We start from the raw sequence: 24,233 nt of genomic DNA on the forward strand, positions 1-24,233 counted from the left end.
GATGGGAGATCTCCTTTTACTTCTCCAGTCTCTCTCTGGTACTCGCCATGGGGAGGGACTGCAGTACAGTGGATTTCCCTCACAGGACTCTCCTAACCAGTCTTTGTAGTCCCACCTGGTGGGACCTTGCAAATAAGGTATAATGGCCACAATGTGAGGACTGGCCAGTTTTGTCCTAGGGTTGGCTATAACATGAGCTGTCTCAGAAGCAAGAATGGGGCATCTCACGGCCATCAGGAATGAAGAGTCAGAAGCGGGATGTGGTGGTTGGAACCTGATCCTAAGCCCTGCACCTCCTCATCCAATGAAACAACAGAGGACTGCACACCAGAGATGTGGTGGAGGAGTGGTAGCAGCAGAAGTGCCAAGAGCAGGAGACAGAGTAAAAGAATTCCCATCCGAAGGGCTTAGAAAGCTGACAGCGTTCGGCTCATTTTGGTAGGGAGGTGCCTCCTGGCACTTGAATGGGGATGAAGAAGGTGGAGTTAAGTTGGCTGATCTAAGGAGGGAGAGCCAAGTGCCTGACAAGTGAGGCTTATGGCACAGTGGTGTGCAGGTAGGCATTCATCAGCAGTATGAAAGGAGCTTTGTATCACTGGAGCAAGCAGGGCTGAGGCCAAAGGGCTAAAGAGTGGGGTACTCATTGGGCTGCTCACTGCAAGGTTAGGGTCTGAATTCATCAGCCAAACAATGAGAGAAAGAGGAGGCTCTCTGCTCCCATAAGGTTTAGAGCCTCCCAAGCCCTGAGAACGGGGAGTAGTCAGTTCTACTCTAGCGTACAGGGTCACCATGAGTTGGTTTCGGTTCAAAGCCAGTGGATTACACAGAAACAACTTGTTTGCACAATACCTGATGCACTAATATATGTGCAAAAAAATCTTGATACCCCGTTCATTGCACCCAAGTGCCCCTATAGTTGTCTTTGATTTTATATAGATTGGATCCATTTGATGGCTCCTCTAACAACTAGTAATCAGCGGGTTCTAAAGGGACTTTTTCCTTTTGCACCAGCCTTTATAACACCGGGGTAGAAGAGGGAGCCTGTTTTGTAGACCATCAGTGGCCACATGTGCTTCTCTGTCATCAGATGATCTCTCTCTCTGTCTGCCCTCCGAGCACACGCTGTTAGGAATGCCAGGCAACTGCCAGGAGCGAGAGACAGAGGGAGTCTGTTGTGAAATCTCTCCGCGGTTGGCAGTTTCCCTTTCTCCTTTGAAAATCTGTTTCTTGAACCTCTGTGGCAGCCTGTGGGGCAGTAGTCTCCTTCTTCTTGGAGCACAAGCCTGGTCCCTGTGGCAGTACATTTGAGCATACTCTGCAAGCTTCTTGAGAACAGAGCTTAAGCCTGTAAGAAGTGACACTTCTAAAGCAGGGGATTAAGAAGGCTGATAACCTAAAATCATAACTCAAAAGAAAACTCAAAGAGGAAACTGTCCTAAGGGCATTCGCTGACCACAAACTTATTAAATATTTACTGAGGGCCGGGAACTTTGCCCCTGATCCTTCGTTTGACCCTGAGAACGTTCTCCTAAATAGTTTCACTCTCCTCCCACCATGGTCGTGAAAATGGAAGGAAACAGCCTTTCTGCTTGTGATTTCTCGAAGAGAAGCAGAGTCTATAGAGTCCAGGCAGGACGGTTTCATTCTTGGCCCCTTAACTGACTTTCGAGAGACAGAGTGGGAATATGTCCATCAGAGAAACTCAAGAAGATTAAAAATTAGTAGAAATAAAGAAACTTGATTACGTTTGGCAAGCCTTTGAGAAAAATAAATTGTAAATGTTTGCACAATAGTTAGAAATTGTCCCTGTGTTATATTTTAGAGAATTGATAAGTAGCCACATATAAGCAGTTGTATGTAAGTCATGTGCTCCTACTTATTTATTTATTGTGACCTAACAGATATAGAGGAGCCCTGCTAGTGTAACACGCTATGTAGTGGGCTGACACTCTGAGGATAGCCATGTAAATCCATCCAGCCACTTTGAGATGAGACTCTCTGCTCCCATAAAGACTCGCAGCCCCAGACACCCTACACAGAGTCACTATGACTTGAAACAGGCTTGACTGCAGTGGGCATGGAGGGACATAAACAGTGGCGTCACCGACAAATAGAGTCCTAACCGGCTCTTCTAGTCCCTGGACTAAATCCAGAACCTGTCCCTATCATATATTTTTCATAACAGATTTGTAGGAATGTGTTTGCATCCTTGCCTTTGCCTTCCTGACTCTGTACACTAACTCAGGGCCAAGCTGGAGTTTGATTCTTCTTTGTCTGTTCAGCACCGAGCCCATGGCCTGGCTTTTATTTTTTAATTAAGAAAAAGGTTTTAATCATTTTATTAGGGACTCATACAACTCTTATCACAATCCACACATACATCAATTGCGTCAAGCACATTTGTACATTCATTGCCCTCATCATTCTCAGTACATTTGCTCTCCACTTAAGTCCCTGGCATCAGCTCCTCATTTTTACCCTCCCTGCCTTCTTCCCCCCACCCTCACGATCCCCTGATAATCGATAAATTATTATTTTTTTCATATCTTGCCCTATCTGACGTCTCCCTTTACCCACTTTTCTGTTGTCCATCCCCAAGGGAGGAGGTCACATGTAGATCTTTGTAATTGATTCCCCCTCTCTACCCCACACTCCCTCTGCCTTCTCAGTATTACCACTCACACCACTGGTCCGGAAGGGATCATCCGCCTGGATTTCCAGTTCCTATCTGTACCAGTGTACATCCTCTGGTCTAGCCAGACTTGCAAGGTAGAATTGGGATCATGAGAGTGGGGTGGGAGGAAGCATTTAGGAACTAGAGGAAAGTTGTATGTTTCATCGTGCTACATCACACCCTGACTGGCTCATGTCCTCCCCAAGACTCTTCTCTAAGGGATGTCCAGTGGCCTATAAATGGGCTTTGGGTCTCCACTCTGCACTCCCCACCTCATTCAATATGATAAGATTTTTTGTTCTGAAGATGCCTGATACCTGCACCCTTCGACACCTCGTGATCACACAGGCTGGTGTGCTTCTTCCATGTGGTCTCTGTTGCTTCTGGGCTAGATGGCCGCTTGTTTACCTTCAAGCCTTTAAGACCCCAGACGCTATATCTTTTGTTAGACAGGCACCATCAGCTTTCTTTGCCACTTTTGCTTATTCACCCACTTTGGCTTCAGCAGTTGTGTCAGGAATGTGAGCATGATAGAATGCCGGTTTAATAGGACAAAGTATTCTTGCATTGAGGGAATACTTGAGTGGAGAGCCAATGTCCTTCTGCTACCTTAATACTAAACCTATAAATGTATGCACATAGATCTATTTTCCCACCCTCATATATAAATATATTTCCATATGTACATGCCTTTATCTATACTTCTATATTTGCCCTTTGCCTACCAGCTCTTTCCTCTATTTCCTTTGGCTTTCCTCCTATCCCACTATCATGTTCAGTCCCCACCTGGGTTTCAGCAATTCCTCTTGGTTACATTACCCTTGATCACACCCAGCCAGGCCTCCCATGTACTCCTCACCACCGATTTGGATCACATGTTATTCCCTTGTCCCTGGGTTTGTTAACACCACTACCTATCCCCCCACCTCTTCCTCTCCCATGTCCCTCCAGAATAGTCGGTCCTGTTGTTTTCTCCTCCAGATAGTTCATCCAGCCTATCTTATTTAGACCTCTGGAGATAACATGTACAAAAAGAAGACAGAGTAAAACAAAGCAACAATACACAACAAACCAAAGACACAAAAACAAAACAAGAAAGAAAAGCTTGTAGTTAGTTCAAGGACTGTTTGTTGGCCTTTAGGAGTGTTTTCCAGTTCAGTCTGTTGGGGCACCACACCCTAGCCCCAAAGTCCACATTCAACATTTCCTGGGGACCTCATCGCTCCGGATCCCTTCCTGTTCTGTTGCACCCCCTTAGTGTTTTGCCTTGGTGTGGTGGAATAGGATTGGGCGCAATTCCCACACTGTGTCTCCAGTGTTTTCCACTGTAAGGCTATGGGTCAGTGAGGGGTGTCATGTCTCATCGTGGTCTGGCAACGTGGTCCTCTCTGTGGACTGGCTGCTCTAATCAGGAACATTGTCCTGATGTCCTGGTGGTCCAGGATATGCTCCACTCTCTCCTACTCCCCCTTCATCTGCTCCCATGTGCTCCAATCAGATATGTCCCTCTCCTGGAGCTGCAGGTTTAATGCCGTCCTTTGAAATAAATTCTACTGGGCGGAGGACAGGTGTTCGCGTAGTAGTTGGAATTGGGGTCGGGCCCCAGACCTCTCCACTGGTTCCCTACTCCACGCCAGAATGTTGCATTCACATCTTGGAGCACTGGGTTGAAGTCTGGTCCTCCTTTCCCTGTGGAGATATAAATATTACCCTCCCCATGGGTGGGTCAGTGCCCTGATCCCCCGCTACCCATTTCTTTTTTATCATTTTTTCCTTTCCCTAACTCCTTTTTAGTTGCCTACCATATGTATCCCTGTATTTGGTCTGGCCCCTGCCATACTACCTGGTCCTCACCCCAGGAATGTTTGTATATACTAGCTATTTCCCTATGTCCCTTTTACCTTTTCTTATTAATAAATCTTTTTATTGGGGCTCATACAACTCTTATCACAATCCTTACATGCATCAATTGAGCAAAGCACGCTTATAAATTCGTTGCACTCGTCATTCTCAAAATTCACCTTCCACCTTCCTGGAATCAGCTCGGTTTCCCTTTTTTTCCCCCCTCTCCCTCCCTCCCAGCTCCCCCCTTCCCCCTGGTCCCTTAATAGTTTACTTTTTTTTTCCAGCTTACCTCGGAAGACTCATGGTGTATTGGTCCTTTTGTGCTTGACTTCCTTCGCTTAGCATGATTTCCTCCAGTAATTCCCATACAGCTATGTGCTTCATGCGTTCATCACTGCTTTTTAGTAATGCATAGTACTCCATTTTTATTTTTACATTTTATTAGGGGCTCAGACAACTCTTACCACAATCCATACATATACATACATCAATTGTATAAAGCACATCTGTACATTCATTGCCCTAATCATTTTCAAAGCATTTGCTGCCATTTAAGCCCTTTGTATCAGTTCCTCTTTTCTTTTTCCCCTCCCTCCCCGCTCCCCCCTCCCTCATGAGCCCTTGATAATTTATATATCGTTACTTTGTCATATCTTGCCCTATCCGGAGTCTCCCTTCCCCGTCTTCTCTACTGTCCGTCTCCCAGGGAGGAGGTCACATGTGGATCCTTGTAATCAGTCCCCCCTTTCCAACCCACTCACCCTCTACTCTCCCAGTATCGTCCCTCACACCCCTGGTCCTGAAGGTATCATCCACCTGGATTCCCTGTGCCTCCAGCTCCTATATGCACCAGTGTACAACCACTACCCTATCCAGTCCCACAAGGTAGAATTCGGATCATGGTAGTTGGGGGAGGAAGTATCTAGGATCTGGGGGAAAGCTGTGTTCTTCATCGGTACTACATCGCACCCTGACTGACCCATCTCCTCTCCTAAACCCTGCTGTGAGGGGATCTCTAGTGGCCAACAAATGGGCTTTGGGTCTCCACTCTGCACTTCCCACTTCATTCAATATTGTATATATATATATATATATGTGTGTGTGTGTGTGTGTGTGTGTGTGTGTGTGTGTGTATATATTTTTTTCATGATGCCTTATACCTGGTGCCTTTGGCACCTTGTGATTGCACAGGCTGGTGTGCTTCTTCCATGTGGGCTTTATTGCTTCTGAGCTAGATGGCCGCTTGTTCAACTTCAAGCCTTTAAGACCCCAGACACTATCTCTTTTGATAGCCGGGCACCATCAGCTTTCTTCGCCACATTTGCTTATATACCCGTTTGTCTTTGGTGATCGTATCACGGACGTGTGCATCCAATGATATGATTTTTTGTTCTTTGATGCCTGATAACTTATCCCTTCAGGACCACGTGATCACACAGGCTGGTGTGTTCTTCCAAGTGGGCTTTGTTGCTTCTGAGCTAGATGGCCGCTTGTTTATCTTCAAGCCTTTAAGACCCCAGACACTATCTCTTTTGATAGCCGGGCACTATCAGCTTTCTTCACCACATTTACTTGTTCACCCGCTTTGGCTTCAGCAGTTGTGTCGGGAGGGTGAGCATCGTAGAGTGCCAGTTTAATAAAAGAAAATATTCATGCATTGAGGGAGTGCTTGAGTACTCCATTTTTAATCCACTTGTCAGTTGATGGAAATTTGGGTTATTTCCAACTCCTTGCAATTGTGAACTGTACTGCAATGAACATTGGAGCACAGATGTCTGGCCTTGGTTTGTTTCTTGCCTTTTCTGGGTATATGCCCAGTAGGAAGATTGCTGGTTCTAATGGTAACTCAATTTCCACCTGTTTTAGATATTGCCACATCAATTTCCATAGTGGCTGTACATACTTACAGATCCACCAGCAGTGGATGAGAGTTCCTGTCTCCCCACAGTCAGGAAGTCCCCAGTAAGGAGTTGAGCAGAGTATCCCCTGGTGGAGGTCCACAGGGATTTTCCCAGCCTTGGGCTAGCTGCACAGGATGGAGCTCACCTAGCTGGGTGTGGCGCAGGCATAAATGCCCTAGGCTAAGGGGAGTGGTCAGAGGTCAGCAGTGGAGTGTGAGAGAACAGGAAAGAGACAAAGAGGAGAAAAAAATTTAAAAAGCTAAGCCCCTGAGACTGTGGGGGGATAGAGAGAAGAGAGGGAAAAAAAAAAATAACAAGGTAGCCCAACCCTGATCCCTGCCTGTGGAGCTGCAAAGGTTTAGTTCCTGCCCTGAGGCAGCAGTGATGGCAAGCTCTGCCTGTGTTGAGATTAAGCCCCCCCTACGGGCTCCAAATGGTCCCGGTTCTGGCAAAGACAGTGGCGGGGCCAAAGTCAAGTCCTAGCCAACCTCCACTGAGGTAAACCAAAAGGCCCTTACCCTTCAAAACCTTGTGGGTCTGGGCCTACTTATCTTTATGATGCTCCTCCTGTGTTCCAGCAGTGTTGAATTTCCCTCTAAGCAATTCTCCTGGGCTGAATTCTTTGGAGTCCCTCTGGTATGTGTTACTCTGTCACCATCTTCCTGGAAGTCCCAAGCCTGGCCTTTAGGAGACATCTAACACAACTTCTATCAACACAAGAATGAACACTTCTTCCGCACTAAGTGATAACAGAGATAACTCTTACCCTCAAATCTGAGGAGAGAAGCTCATCCATTGATGTCAAGTCCATTTTTACTGGTATCAACCCTGTAGGGCAGTGGTTCTAAACCTTCCTAATGCCGCGACCTTTTCATACATTTCCTTATGTTGTGGTGATCCCCCAACCATAAAATTATTTTCATTGTAACTTCATCACTGTAATTTTGCTACTGTTATGAATCAGGTAACTCCTGTGAGTCATTTGGGGTCGCAATCCACAGGTTGAGAACCACTGCTGTAGTATATCATAGAACTGTCCTATAGGGTTTCCATGATTGCAAATCTTGACAGGAGCAGATAACCTCATCTTTCTCCTGAAGAGCCACTTGTGAGTTTGAACCTCCAACCCTATAAATGTCATAACTGAGAGATCTATAGTGAGGCAAAGAATAATGTACAAAACAGTCATGTCCATATCTTTCCCATTTTAACCATAATGATTGAAGTTATTCTAAATAAGAGGGGTAGTCATTTTGAGGATAAATTAGTCTGGGCAGGGTTTCACAGTGGGAAGTCTCAAAGGGAGAGCAAGTATCCTGACACAAGGCATTTTAGAGGAGACAATTCCCAGAGTCTTACTTTGTACACATACTCTCCTTCCAGATACTCACTGGCCTAAGAACGGGTCTATCGTAGATGGCCCAATTCTCCCTTCCCAGCTACACTTTTATGTGGACTATTTCTCACTTTAAAAAAGAAAAGCATCTCTCATTCTGCTGAAGCCATAAAAAAACAATCCCAAATATTGGTAACTTCCAAGGAACCTTTAAATCAAGGAACTTAATATATATATACTATATACTCATATATATAAACTTCTTGAAAAATCCTATTATCTCTTACTTCCAGTTTTCTACCAAATTTTAGCAGTCACCTAATGTGTGCGTATGTTAGAAAGTATTGCTGCAAAATGATAGAAATCTTTATTAAATAAAAACAAAAGAATATGAAGATACTATTTCTCAACATATCCTCCATGTAGGGTCTCTGCCCTTCCTAATAGGGTGTTCACGCCTCCTTAGTCCTTCCTTGCTGAAAGTGAGAAGGACTTGAAGCAACTTGCTGATGAAGATCAAAGAGTGCAGCCTTCAGTGTGGATTGTAACTTAATGTAAAGAAACCAAAATCCCCACAATTGGACCAAGAGATGACATCATAATTTATAGAGAAAAGATTGATGTTGTCAAGGATTGAATTTTGCTTGGATCCACAAACAATGCTCAAAGAAGTGGCAGTCAAGAAGTCAAATTACATATTTACGTATTATATTAGGCAAATCTGTTGCACAAGTCCTCTTTAAAGTGTTGAAGAACCAGGCTGCCACTTTGAAGATTAAAATATGCCTAACCCAAACCATGGTATTTTCAATTGCCTTGTATGCATGTGAATCCGGAGCATTCTCATGAATAAAGAAGACTGGAGAAGAATGTATGCCTTTGTGTTGTGGTGCTGATGAAGAATATTGAAAGTATCATGGACTGCCAAATGAACAAATATTTGCTTTGAAAGAAGTACAACCAGAATGCTCCTTAGAGGCAAGGATGGTGAGATTTTGTTTTAACATACTTTGGACATGTTATCAGGAGAAACCAGTGCCTGGAGAAGGACATCCTGTTTCATAAAGTTGAAGGGCATCAAAAAGAGGAAGGTCCTAAAATGGGTGCTCAAGCAAATGTGGCGAAGAGAGTAGATGGTGCCCAACTATCAAAAGATATAGCGTCGTTGGGGTCTTAAGAGCTTAAAGTTAAACAAGCAGCCATCTCGCAAGGAAGCAAATAGGCCCTCATAGAAGAAGCTCACCAGAGAAGGGTTATAGGTAAAGGATGATTCAACAAGGTGCAGTATATCACTGACAAAACACACATCATTCCTCTAGTTCCTGAATGATCCTTCCCTCCGACTACCATGAACCAGTTCTGCTTTACAAATCCAGCTAGACTATAGAACATACATTGGTACAGATAAGACTCTCTACACATGGAATTCAGATAAGCCCCTCAGAAACAGTAGTGGGAGAAGTGATATCATGACAGTTGGGGAATGGTTGGTAAGGGGGAAGGGGAAGTAGGGAGATCCCATCACAAGGTTGGATATATTACCCGCCCCCCAAAGGGGACAAGTAACAGACATATAGGAGATGGGAGACAAAAGACAGTGTAAGCTATGAAATAATAATAGCAATATATAATTGATCAAGGATTCACAAGGGTGGGAGGCTGGGGGATGGAGGAGGACAAAAGAGGAGATTATACCAAGGGCTAAAATAGAAAATGTTCTGGAAATGATGATGGCAACATATCTACAACTATGTTTGATGCAATCGATGTATGGTATGTTATAGGAGCTATAAGAGCCCCCAATAAAATGGTTTAAATTAGAGAGGAAGGGCCTCCATGAGATGTATTGACACAATGGTTGCAATGCAGGTTTGGTCACAACAGCTGGGAAAATGGATCAGGACTAGGCAGTGCTGTGCTGTGCTGTGCTGTGTTCTGTTGTGCTGTACTGTGTTGCTGTGCTGTGTTGAGTTGTGTTGTGCTGTACTATGTTGCTGTGCTGTGTTGTATTGTGTTGTTCTGTGTTGTGCTGTGCTGTGCTGTGTTGTGTTGTGCTGTGCTGTGCTGTGCTGTGTTGTGTTGTGCTGTGCTGTGTTGAGTTGTGTTGTGTTGTGCTATACTGTGCTTTGTTGTATTGTGCTATGCTTTGTTGTGTTGTGCTGTGTTGTGTTGTGTTTCTCTGCTGTGTTGTGCTGTGCTGTGCTGTGTTGTGCTATGCTGTGCTGTGTTGTGCTGTGTTGTGCTGTGCTATACTGTGTTGCTGTGTTGTGTTGTGCTGAGCTGTACTGTGTTGCTGTGCTGTGTTGTGTTGTGCTGTGCTGTGTTGCTGTGCTGTGTTGTGTTGTGCTGTGCTGTGTTGTGTTGTGCTATGCTGTGTTGTGTTGTGCTGTGCTGTGTTGAGTTGTGTTGTGCTGTGCTTTGTTGTGTTGTGCTGTGCTGTGTTGTGCTGTGCTTTGTTGTGTTGGGCTGTGCTGTGTTGTGCTGTGTTGCTGTGTTGTGTTGTGCTGTGCTGTGCTGTGCTGTGTTGCTGTGTTGTGCTGTGCTTTGTTGTGTTGTGTTGTGCTGTGCTGTGTTGTGCTGTTCTGTGCTGTGCTGTGTTGTGTTGTTCTGTGCTGTGCTGTGTTGTGTTGTGCTGTGCTATGTTGCTGTGCTGTGTTGTGTTGTGTTGTGCTGTGATGTGCTGTGTTGTGTTGTGTTGTTCTGCGCTGTGCTGTGCTGTGCTGTGTTGCTGTGCTGTTCTGTGCTGTGCTGTGTTGTGCTGTGTTGTGTTGTGCTGTGCTGTGTTGTGTTGTGTTGTGCTGTGCTGTGCTGTGTTGCTGTGCTGTTCTGTGCTGTGCTGTGCTGTGCTGTGTTGTGCTGTGTTGTGTTGTGCTGTGCTGTGTTGTGTTGTGCTGTGTTGTGCTGTGTTGCTGTGCTGTGTTGTGTTGTGCTGTGTTGCTGTGCTGTTCTGTGCTGTGCTGTGCTGTGTTGTGCTGTGTTGTGTTGTGCTGTGCTGTGCTGTGCTGTGTTGTGTTGTGCTGTGTTGCTGTGCTGTTCTGTTCTGTGCTGTGCTGTGTTGTGTTGTGCTGTGTTGTGCTGTGTTGCTGTGCTGTGTTGTGCTGTGCTGTGTTGCTGTATTGTGCTGTGTTGTGTTGTGTTGCTATGCTGTGTTATGTGTGTATCGAACCAAGTAGATGGCACCTAACAACCACACACCTTCCTCGAGGAAATTTCTGAATTTGCACCATGTCAAAATGACAGTTGGGGCATCTGTTGGGGACTCAAATCACATTCCTTTTCAGTGCTCTTTGAGTTTTTGAAACAAAAAGAAGTCTCCAGGGGAAAGATCAGGGCTGTGGTGTAGATGAGGGAAATTTTCTCAGTGAAATTCTCATGACTTTTGAAGAATGTGTAGGGTTTGAGTGCATTGTCATAAACGGAGGGGGAGGAGGACATTCCTTAAGTGCAGCTACTCTGGCCTTTGTTTCATTGATGCAGCGTTCAAGTATTTTAATTATTTCCTAATAAGCCCCCATGATATTACCCTGTGTCCTTTAAGAAAATTAACCAAGATAAATAAAGCAGTTGCCATAATCTTCTGACCAACGTGTCTACTTTAAGTTTAACCTGCCCAATTGATTTTGTTAGAATGGCCTGTTTTGATTGGACCTTTTCTCCAAGACCACGTCATGAGATTGAGACAAGTGTATCGCTGTGTGAATTTGTCTACAGTCAACCACGCATCATGGGCATGTGTTTAAACTCATTTTGTTTGGAATAAACATGTGCACACATGAACTGAAAAATTAATAGCAATACTATTTTACTTTGTGTGTCTGTGTGTGTGTGTGTGTGTGCGTGATACTCAGTGCTGCTGGATAGATTCTAGCTCATACTGACCTTGTAGAGCCAAGTAGAATTGCCCTGCAAGGTCTCCAAAGCTGTAAATTTTTACCCAGAAAATGGGTATTATGAAAAAAGCTATCCATGGAGTTTTAAAATTTTTGTACCAGAATAAACTTGCACTAACTTGTCAAACATCTTTGAACAAGATTTAGTTTGAGGCATTAAGACGGATATGATATCAGTGTAAAAAGATCCTTTATTGGGACAGCATAAATCCTGTTAAAATCAAGGCATGCGTGACTACAGGATTTAAAATTAATATACAGAAACCAATAGTCTTTGTATATACAAAAATTACCAGTTAGAAGACATCATGGAAGAAAAAAAGCCCACTTAAATAGCAAAAAATACAAAATAACTTGGAAATAAACTTTTTTAATATACAAAACTCAGAAGACAACAAAAGTAGACTTGAGTCAATGAAAACATATCCCTTATTTTGGGCTATGATGACTCAATATTAAGATGTAACTTCTCCTTAGGTCAACATAATTTTATACAACCCCAATAGAAATGTCAATATGCTGTTTTATCTTTTTAATGGTCCTAGACAAATATTTACTAGCATGCACGTGAGCAAAGAAACAACAATAGCCAGGGTCATATTTTAAAAGATAAGCTATTAGAGGTGATAAGTCCTTCACCCCTGCAAATCCCATCTACCAGAAAGCCTCTGTAAGTAGTGAAACTGTGGCCCACGTGCGTGACTAGGCACACAGATCAGTGAGATAGAATAGGAAGCCCAGACATAGACCCAAATGCTTGAGGAAATTATAAATGCCTTACAATGAATGAAGTACTCACAATATACAACTGTATGCACAAAAGAAGTCAGTTTTTTTTTACCACAGTATTTATTTTGTTTTAATCCGCTATCTGTTGTTTAATAGATTTGGGTGATTTATTTTCATCTGTCTCCTTTTGACAGGCGTAAACTCGGTTACATAAACGTAAGATCACATTGCCCAAAAGGCAAGATGGCCAGAGAAATCCAGTGATGATATGATACTGGACATTAAATATAGCCTCCAGCTAGACTTAAATTTCAGGTGGAGTCACTTGTCTGCTGAGAGAAATGCTGATGAGTCTCAGACCCGAGTTTCAGAATCCTGATCTTGGATGCTTGTTCCAAATGGTCGATTAAAATCAGAGTTCAGCAAGGGAAGTCAACTTCACCTACATCCGGCAGAGCTGTGGCACCTCGCCCAAGAGAAAGATGGATCGACTGCATTTGCAGCCTGGGCAGCTCTCACTATGAGGATTTAGGGTGATCCACTTTCGCCTCTTCTTTCCTTTGAGTTTTACGGGGTGTGCTCTTATCTTTGGACAGTGTTTGTAGCAGTACAAAAATGAGGCTTAGATTTACTGCCATTGTAACTTCAAGATAGATTCAGAAAACCACACCAAAGAGTTTAAGACACCCACACAAATAGTCCTGTGTAATAAATAATCACTGGACTATTGATGAACATTTCCAACTAAAGTAAAAGTTGCACATCGAGTTTGCAAATGATCTAAATTCTTGGTCTCCTCTCGTTTCTATTTGACATTAGGTCATTCATTTTTTAATCATTTTATTAGGGGCTCATACAACTCTTTTTTTTTAACTAACAGACACTGTCCCCAACTGCTCAAAAGTTTTCTGCTCCACAGAGTGCTGACGTCCCCCAAAGACAAGAGCTAGACCCCTGCTCTCTTTTATTGGAATTATTGTTGCTCTGTGTTCTAATATTCCTATACCCTCCCCTTCTCTATTCTGTACACTATACTTATAATTAATCTTTAATAAGGACGTACCCAAGTATGGCACATGTAAAGATCAGGGGAAAATACCATCATTTTTCTTTTTGCTTTCAATTTACTTTCTTTGTTTTCTAGTCTTACAACATATCATCAGTCCATAAGTTAGCACCCACATCAGAGTCAAAGCTCCTGGTCAAAGCTTAGAACACAAACAGACATACAATAACAACTCTTCAACTTCTTACTCTGCATCATTTTTTTCTATTTTTATTTCTAATGCTTTTTCTTTGTTCACAAGAAAGAAACCCAGGATAGGCAAAGAATTCCTCAAGAATAAGAACAAATTGGTGGTCTTGCACTAGCTGACCTCAAAACCTACTATACAGCCACAGGTATCAAAACAGCCTGGTACTGGTATAATGACAGGCAGTCCGGACAGAAAACCCAGACATAAGACATCCTCCTAGAGACAATTGATTTTTTACAAAGACTCAAATTATATTAAATGGGAAATAGATGCACTCTTCAATAAATGGTGATGGAATAATTAAACAAGACCAATATCTCACTCTATGCACAAAAACAAACTCAAGGTGGACCAAAGATCTAAATGTAAAACCCAAAACTATCAGGATCATCATGAGAAAATTGGGACACAGTGAGCTGCCCTCGTTCAGTGAATGACTGGAAGATAAAATAAATGAGTGGGACATATTAAAATATACATTGAAATACTTCCTTAAAGGGGTAAAAAGAGAGCCCACAGAAATGGAAAAGATATTTAGAAATGACATAACAGACAAAGGTCTAATTACTAAAATCTACAGAATTTTACAAGCTTAAAGAAGAAAAAACTAACACCTTCTGTGAAGGTGGGCAAAAGACCTGAACAGAGGATTCACAACATATGACACTGAAATGGCTAGTAAACACATGAGGACATGCTCCCAGCCATTAGCCATCTGAGAAATGCAAGTGAAAACAATAATGAGATTCCACCTAATGATACCATTGCTGGTTATAAACCCAAATGAAATTAGAAACAGGTCCCAAACTTACATTTTCTCCCCTATGTTAATCACAGCACAGTTCACACGAGGAAGAAGCAGGAAATAGCCTAAATTCCCATGAACAGAAGGGGCTCATACAACTCTTATCACAATCCATACATACATCAATCGTGTCAAGCACATTTGTACATATGTTGCCATTGTCATTCTCAAAATACCTGCTTTCTACTTGAGCCCTTGGTATCAGCTCCTCATTTCCCTCCTCCCCCCAAACCCTTGATAATTTATAAATTATTATTATTTTGTCATATCTTACACCATCCGACATCTCCTCTCACCCCCTTCTCTGCTGTCTGTCCCCCAGGGAGGAGGTTATATGTAGACATTGTAATCTGTTCCCCCTTTATCCCTCACCTTTCCTCCACCCTCCCAATATCACCACTCTCACCATGGGTCCTGAGGGGTTTATCTGTCCTGGATTCCTGTATTCTCAGTTCCTATCTGTGCCAGTGTACATCCTTCAGTCCAGCTGGATATGTAAGGTAGAATTGGGATTATGATAGTGGGGGAGAGAAAGTATTCAAGAACTAGAGGAAAATTGTATATTTAATCATTGCTACATTGCACCCTGACTGGCTTGTCTCCTCCCCGCAGCCCTTCTGCAAGTTGATGTCCAACAGATGGGCCCTGGATCCCCACCCTGCACTCCCCCTCATTCACAATGCTATGATTTTAAAAAAAAATTTTTTTTGGGGGGGGGGGGTCTTTGATGCCTGATACCTGATTCCTTCGATGCCTTGTGATCTCACAGGCTGGTATGCTTCCTCCATGTGGGTTTTGTTGCTTCTCAACTAGATGGTCATTTGTTTACCTTCAAGCCTTTAAGACCCCAGACACTATATCTTTTGATAGCCAAGCACCATCAGCTTTCCTCACCACGTTTGCTAATGTGCCCATTTGTCTTCAGCGATCATATCAGGGAAGTGAGCACACAATGATATGATTTTTTGTTCTTTGATGTCTGATAACTGATCCCTTCAGCATCTCGTGCTCATGCAGGCTGGTGTGTGCCACAATTTTTTAATCCATTTTTCTGTTGATGGAAATTTGGGTTGTTTCAAACCCCTTGCAATTGTGAACTGTGCCACGATGAACATTGGAACACAGATGTCTGGCCGTGGTTTCTTTCTTGCCTCTTCTGGGTATATGCCCAGTAGGGGGATTGCTGGGTCATATAGTTCAATTTCCATCTGTTTTAGGTATCACCAAATGGATTTCCATAGTGGCTATACATACCTACAGGTCAACCAGCAATGTATGAGAGTTCTGATCTCACCATAGCCCTCCAACACTTGTTGCTTTCTGATTTTTTGAATTGAGCTATTGAGGGTATTAGATGGTATTTCACAGTTGTTTTAAGTTGCATTTCTCTTATGGCTAATGATTGGGAACATTTTCTCATATGTTTATTAGTCATTCGGATTTCTGCCCTTGTGAAACTTCTGTTCAGGTCCTTTGCCCACCTCCTCAATGGGCGATAGTTGTGTTTTTGGTTGTTGTTTTTTTCTTTTTGGAAGCTAGCAGAGTATTGTAGTGTTTAGTAATAAGACCTTTGTGTGATGTGTCATTACTAAAGATGTTTTCCCAGTCTGTGGGCGCTCTTATTACGCTCTTCGTCAATTTTTTTGATGTACACAGTTTCATCAGTATGTCCCACTTGTCAATTCCTGACCCATCTGTATTTGTGTCCTTCCCTATTTCTGATAGTCTATGTATTCCCTGCCCCAAATTCTCTGGTTGGTCCCAATGACCTCATCGATGGCCCTAATTGTTTTGGGTTTTACCTCATGGTCTGTGAACCACCTTGAGGTTATTCTTGTGCATGGAGTGAGATAAGGGTCTTGCTTCATTTTTCTGCAGGTAGATATCTATTTTTTCCAGCACCACTTGTTGAAGAGGGCTCCGCTTCCCATTGGGGGCCCTTTTTAATTCAGTTGTCTGCTGATGATTTTATTTCTGGGTTTTCAGTTCTTTTTCTTTGGACTGAGTCATCCTTGCTTCTTAAGAGCATTCTGGCTATACTTTTATTCAATACAAATTTGTCTGTTCTTCTGGCAGGTCGTCCATGGTACTTTCAATATTCTTCACCACCACCATAATTCAAATGCATTGATTATTCTTTAGTGATTGTCTGCATAACCATCCCTTATTATCCCCCCCTGCATAAGCATACTTTATAATGTGATTACCTATATCTTTTGCTTTTATGTATGTTTTTAAAATATGACTTTGCCTTTATGTATTGCTTATGTAGCCTATTGAAATAGGTTAACTTAATTTTAATCAATAACACTCTTATAAGACTGACACATATCTAATTTCTCATAAATATACATAGAATTCATGTTAAATGAACAAGTAAAATATGATTATCATATTTACCCTGAACCCAAATTAGGAAGAAAATATTGAAATATAGAATATAACCACGATTCAGAAATAGTCAATTTCATTTAAAATACTAAGTAATCTTTCTTCCTTTTTTTTTTAAGCAAAAGCCTTGACAGGAAGCTTACTATCTCATAAGTAAATCTGCTGTAGTTTAAAACTTAGTAAACTTAGCTTCATTTATACTTAGTGATTCATATAAAAGTCAACTGGGAGGAAGCAGGCTCGGATTTGTTGTTGCTTGTTCCTATGTGGCTCTTTGTAATTCTCTCTATCATTTGCTTTCTAACGTTTCTTTGCTATTGTTAGTCACCACTGAGTTGCTTCTGACTCACAGCCTGCACAAGCCAGCAACGTGCCCATACTTGAGCGCTTTCCAGCTTAGGGGCCTTATCTTCCAGCCGTGTGTCAAACAGTGTTCTTTTGTGATCCATAAGCTTTTCATTGGCCGATTTTTTTAAGTGGGTCACCAGGCCAGTCTTCATCATCAGTATAAAGAAGCAAGCAGAAATAAGTAAAGATGCTTGTCACATCACCTCAAATCCCCAAAGAACCAAGAAGGAAAGAGTGTTCAGAGAGACAGCATTCTCCTATATCCTCATGTCCTCAATTTCTTTATATCCTGAGTGGTACCCAGTTTGTGAAAACAAATATAAGCCATCAAAACAAACCTACTTCTATCAAGTTTATTCTAATAGTAACCCTACATATGGTTTCCCAGGCTTTGTAAATCTTTATGGAAGCAAACAGCCTTTCTCTGGTGTATTGTCCTATGACTTTGGACCATGGGCCTTACTGTTGGTAATCCAACATTTACACTGCCTTTAGTACTATCAGAGCTTCTTAAAACATACCAGAAAATTTCAGGTAGTTGAGGAGAAACTTTGAATAGTTAATCTATTAAAAAATGTTCAGTTATCAAATATGTGAAACTGTAGGCAGAAAATATGGTTTCCATCAAGACCAAAGCTTTCTTTTCTTAGAGGTATATAATATAAAGTTTTATATGCAATTAAAATTGTCTAACACTCCTTTTTAAAGAAAATAATGAGATAAAATTTATGAGAATCCAGTGACTATTAGGCATACACCTGTAACTGAACTTCAACTGTGTTTTATGCATTCCTCCATAAATAATATTTCATCAATCATTCTGATGATGCCTGATACCTGATCCCTTCGATACCTCATGATCGCATGGGCTGGTGTGCTTCTTCCATGTGGGCTTTGTTGCTTCTTAGCTAGATGGACGCTTGTTTACATTGAAGCCTTTAAGACCCCATACGCTATACCTTTTGATAACCGGGCACCATCAGTTTTCTTCACCACTTTTGCTTGTTCACCCACTTTGTCTTCAGCGGTTGTGTAGGGAAGGTGAGCATCATGGAATGCCAATTTAATAGAAGAAAGTATTCTTGCATTGAGGGAGTACTTGAGTGGAGAGCCAATGTCCTTCTGCTACCTTAATACTAAACCTATAAATATATCCACATAGATATATTTCCCCATCCTCATATATAAATATATTTGCATATATACATATCTTTATCTAGACCTCTATAGATGCCCTTTGCCTCCCAGCTCTTTCCTCTATTTCCCTTGACTTTCCTCCTGTCTCACTATGATACTCAGTTCCCACCTGGGTTTCAGCAATTCCTCTTGGTTACATTACCCTTGATCATGTCCTACCAGGCCTCCCACATACTCCTCACCACCAATTTGGATCACTTGCTGTTCCCTTGTCCCTGGGTTTGTTAACACCGCTACCTTTCTCCCCACCACCCCCTCTCCCATGCCCCCCCCCCCCGGAACTGTCAGTCCTGTTGTTGTTTTCTTCTCCAGATATTTCATCCAGCCTATCTTATTTAGACAGACCTGCAGAGATAATAACATGCACAAAAACAAGACAGAGCAAACCAAGCAACAATATACAACATATCAATGACAAAAAAATGAAAAGAAAGAAAAGCTTGTAGTTAGTTCAAGGATTGTTTGTTGGCCTTTAGGAGTTTTTTTCAGTCCAGTCTGTTGGGGTACCATGCCCTGGCCCCAAAGACCACTTTCAGCATTCCCTAGGGAACTTCCCACTCCATTCCCTTGCTGTTCTGTTGCTCCCCCTCAGTGTTTTGCCTCAGTGTGGTGGGACCAGATCGGGTGCAATTCCCACACTGTGTCTCCCGTGTTGCCCCTGTGGGATATGGGTCAGTGAGGGGTGTCATGTTTCATAGTGGGGCCGGCCATGTGGTCCTCTCTGTGGACTGGCTGCTCTAATTGGAAACATCGTCCTCAAGGCCTGGTGGGCCAGGATGTGCTCCACTCTCTCCCCCTTCCCCTTCATCTGCTCCGTGTGCTCTGATCAGATATGTCCCTTTCCCAGAGCTGCAGATTCAATGCCGTCCTTTGAAATAAATTCTTCTGGGAGAAGGGGAAGGTGTCCACTTAGTAGATGGGACTAGGGCCGGCCCCCCCAGATGTCTCCATTACATCCCTATTCGACGCCAGACTGTTGCATTCACATCTTCGAGCACTGGGTTGAAGTCTGGAGAGACTAGTCTTTTCTAACATGTCCAAAGTTTGTAAATGAAGTCTTGCCATCCTTACCTCTAAGGACCATTCTGATTGCACTGTTGTTTCTTTTGGCCGTCTGTGGTACTTTCAATATTCTTTTCTAGCACCATAGTTCAAATCCCTGGATTTTTCTTTGGTCTTCCTTTGTCAATGGCCAGTTCTCACGTGCGTCTGAGGCAAGTGAAAATTCCATGGCTTGGGTCAGGCACAGCTTAGTCCTCAAAATAACATCCTTGCTTTTCAACACTATATAAAGAGTTCTTAAGCAGCAGTTTTGTCTAATGCAATGTGTCCTTTGATCTCTTGACTGCTGATCATGAGAGCTGATTGTAATCTGTACCAGATGAAATTCCTGATAACTTCAATCTTTTCTCTGTTTATCATGATGTTACTTATTGGCCCAGTTGTGAGAATTTTGGTTTTCTTCACCTTAAGTTATAATCCATAGGGGAGGCTTCAGTCCTTGATCTTCATCTGCAAGTTTTCAAATCTCCCTCACTTTCAGCAGCAAGGTAATCTTCAAAATCACAGATTGATGATATACTCTCCTCCAACCCTGATACCACATTCTTCTTCATACAAACCAGATTCATTGATTATTTGCTCAGCATACAGATTGGATAAGTATCGTGAGAGGATACAACCCTGAAGCACATCTTTACTGATTTAAACCTTTCAGTCTGCCCTTGTTCTGTTCACACAACTGTCTCTTGATCCATGTACAGATTATCCATGAGCGCAATGAAGTGTTCTGGAATTCCCATTCTTCTGTCCATAGTTTGTTATGAACCACACAGTCCATAACTAGACCTTCGTCTAGTCTTGAAACACAAGTGAACATCTTTCTAGTATTGTCTGTTTTCAACCAAGATTTATTTGACATCAGTAATGATATCCTTTGTTCCACATACTCTTCTAAATCCAGCCTGAATTTCTACAGCTCCCCATCAATATACTTTTGCACCATTGTTGGATAATCTTCAGCAAAATTTTACTTGCACATGGTATCAATCATATTGTTCTATAAATTGAGTATTCTGTAAGCTTTCTTTGGAATGGGTATAAGCATAGATCTCTTCCATTCTGTTGGCCAAGTAGCTGTCTTCCATATTTCTTGACATTGACGAGGGAGTTCTTCCAGTACTTCATCAGCTTGCTGAAACATTTTCAATGGGCTGTTCCATCGCTTTCTGGAGCCCTGTTTTAGCTAGTGCTTTCAGTGCAGCTGGAAGGAGTTCTTCCTCCAGTATCATTGGTTCTTGATCACATGCTACCTCTTGAAATGGTTGGATGTGGATTTTGTTTGGTTTTCTTCACATTGACTCATGTATTCTTTCCATCTTATTTTCATGCTTCCTGATTCCGTCAATATTTCTCCCATAGAATTTTTCAATATTACAACTCAAGGCTTGACTCTGTTCCTTGAGTTTTTTCAGTTTAAGATATGTTAAGGGTGATCTTCCCTTTAGGTTTTCTAACTCTAGGTCTTTGCATATTTCATCATGAGACTTTGCTTTATCTTCTGGAGCTGCCCTTTGAAATTTTCTATTCAGTTCTTGACTTCATCATTCTTTGATTGACCTGAGCTACTCTATGGTAGAAATCAAGTCTCTTCTGACCTTTTCTTTCTTCCTGTCTTTTTAATGATCTTTTTCTTTCTTCATGAATGATGTTCTTGGTGTCCTCCCACAGCTCAGAAAGTCTTTTGTCATGAGTGTTAAATGGGTCAAATTCGTTCTTGAGATGTTCTCCATATTCAGGGGGGATGTATGCAAGGTTGTATTTTGGTTCTCCTGGACTTGTTTTCATTTTCAACTTCAATATGAACTTACATATGAGTAGTCTGTTCCACAGTAGGCCCCTGGCTTGGTTTTAGATGCTGATATTTAGCTTCTCCACCATCTCTTCCCACAGATGGAGTCAGTTTCATTTCTATGTCCTCTATCTGGAGAAGTCTACATGTATAGCCACATTTTGTGTTGTTGAAAAAGGTATTTGGGATCAAGAAGTCATTAGTCTTGCGAAACTCTATCATGTGATCTCTGGCTCTCCAACTTCAGTTCTGTCACTGAGGCCCTGTTTTCGAACTACTCTTCCTACATCTTTTCTTCCCATTTTTGCATTATAATCACCAATAATTATTAATGTAGCTCAATCACATGTTTGATTAATTTCAAACTGAAGAAATTGATGAACTTCAATTTCTTAGTCACTAGTGTTAGTGGTTAGTGATCAATGTTGACTAAAAGGTGTAGAGTTGGATTTCCTCTTATGCAGATAGACATTATCCTATTACAACATTGTACTTCAGAATACATCTTGAAATGCCTTTTTTGCCTATGAAATAAAGATCATGTCATTCCTCTTGATTATGTCACTCCCAGCAAAGTAAACCATGATTTTCTGATTCAACATGGCCCATACTAGTCCATTTCAGCCTACTAATGCCTAAAATGTTATTTATGTATTTCATTTCAGTGTTGACAAATTTCAATTTTCCTAGATTTGGGCTTCACTCGCTCCAAATGTCAATAATGAACTGATGTCTGCCGCAGGTTCTTTTCTTTTGCAGTGATGCCCATCAGCAAATGAAGACCCCAAAGGCTGTCCTCCCCCAGGCAGCGCTTCCTCAGTCATATGCTGAGTGCCTTCTGGCCTGAGGGGCTCGTCTTCCAGCACTAGCTCTTACAATGTTCTGCTTCTGTTCATTAAGCTTTCAGTAATTGACAATGTTTTAATGCTTCCCACAGGGTTTTCAGTAGCTAATTCCTCTGGACAGCTTCTGGAAGCTCTGCTAGAACCTGTTCATTTTGGATGGCCCTGCAGGTATTCGAAATACCAGCAGCCTAACTTTCAGCATCACAGTAACACAGAAATCACCATGGTATAACAAACTAACCGACAAATTTTATTAGTAATTGTAAATTCTTTCTATAACCAAGGCCTCCCTGGACTGATCTGAACTTAAGCACCACCATTGTATAACTAATTACTATTGATCCATTGACTCCACCTCTCTCTACTTCTGTTTCCTACTTGATAAAATAGTACATATAAATAAGAGCAAGATTGCCTCTCGGATTATTTTGAAGACCTAATGAAATAATATACATGAAACTTTCACAATAACATATATATAAAGTACGGTGCCTAAACTTAGAAAGTAAGAAAACATTGTACCAGTTTCTACACTCTTCACCTCTATTTAACTGTGAGCTGCTCGTGTATGTTTTAACCACAACTCTTAGTGTGGATAAAATACAAAATATGTTTAAACATTTCTCTGTTGTCAACTTGCTAAATTATAATTCGGTGGTCTATCTAGTATAGTTCCTTAAGTATAATGAAATGTAACTTTCAATAAAAGAAAAAATACACCAGCAGGGACAGCAGGGCATGGGGATGAACGGAAAGTAATGAGATCAATTTATCACAGTGACAAGGTTCCATTCATTTTGCCTTAAAGGGATTTTAGGATATTACCTTTTTTAAAAAGGAAAGAAATAGAGAAGCCCTCTGGGTTCTGGGTAGTGCAAATGGTTTGTGCTCAACTACTAACTAAATGGTTATCAGTCCGAATCCAATTGCAGTAGAAAGAGGAAATCTACTCCCATAAATTACAACCAAGACAATTCTGTGGAACAGTTCTAGTCTGTAGCATCTGAGATTGTCACAGGTTGGACTTGATTGGAAAGCGTGTGTGTGCGTTTAAAACATTGCCCGTGTGTTTCCTTTTAAGTACATTTTTGCAGCCTCTCAAGTCAGTACACATTATGATGTGAGGGGCCCTGGGACACTGCTCTGTCCAAAACTCTCTCTCACTGACCTGTACCACTAATGGCATTTTATCCTTGAAATCAATTTCTACGTTGAGAAATTTCAGGCTTTAAAAAATATAGTAGATTGGTGAAGAACTAGAGGAAGTTATCATAGCAATCCGTTTTCTGCCACTAACACCCTGAGGTGAACTTGATTCGAGGCAATTTAACTAACCAAGTTTAAGCAAATTTGGATAGGGAATGAGAAGCTGGAGAGATGTGTCCTGGGAAACTCTGGGTGATCTCCAAAGTAGAGGATCCAAGAAACAGCATTAAGAAACTCTCTTAGAAAAGGGAGGTTCGTGTGAAAGATAAAATGGAGAGAAAAAGGAGGTAGGAGGACAAAATAGTTTTACAGATCATCAGCCAACTGTAATCCTGACCTCTGGCTTCCTTCAAGTGACCAAGAGTGTCCAGAAAGTAAACAGGCTGCTTTACATTAGCAGCAGCTGGAGCAGGAGAGACCACCCGAGGGAGAAGCTCGGGGAGCTACAGAGCATGGTCTCATCTCTTGGGAATGCCCTTCCAAAGGCAGACTCACTGCCATCGAGTCAATTCTGACTCATGGAGACCCTAGAACAGTGGTGCTCAACGTTCCTAATGTCGCGACCCTTTAATACAGTTCCTCATGTCGTGGTGACCCCCCCAATGATAAAATTATTTTTGTTGCTACTTCATAACTGTAATTTTGCTACCGTTATGAATTGGGCGACCCTTGTGAAAGGGCCATTTGACCCCCCAAGGAGTTGAGACCCACAGGTTGAGAAACTGCTGCCCTGGAAGATGGAGTATAAGTGCCCTTCTGATTTTCCGATGCTGTAAACCTTTATGAGGAAGAAAACCTCATCTCTTTCCCTCAGTGCAGCTGGTGGGTCCTAATGGCTGACCTTGCACAACCTGCTCTGCTCCCGGTGCTCCTTGGGGATGCTTCGGCAGAGCTTTATTGAGATTTCATGGAATAAAACCCATGTCCCTACAGCCTTCCCTGAAGCTCTGGGCCTGATC

This window comes from Tenrec ecaudatus, chromosome 5 (genome assembly GCF_050624435.1).
Source record: "Tenrec ecaudatus isolate mTenEca1 chromosome 5, mTenEca1.hap1, whole genome shotgun sequence".
Taxonomy (NCBI): Eukaryota; Metazoa; Chordata; class Mammalia; order Afrosoricida; family Tenrecidae; genus Tenrec; species Tenrec ecaudatus.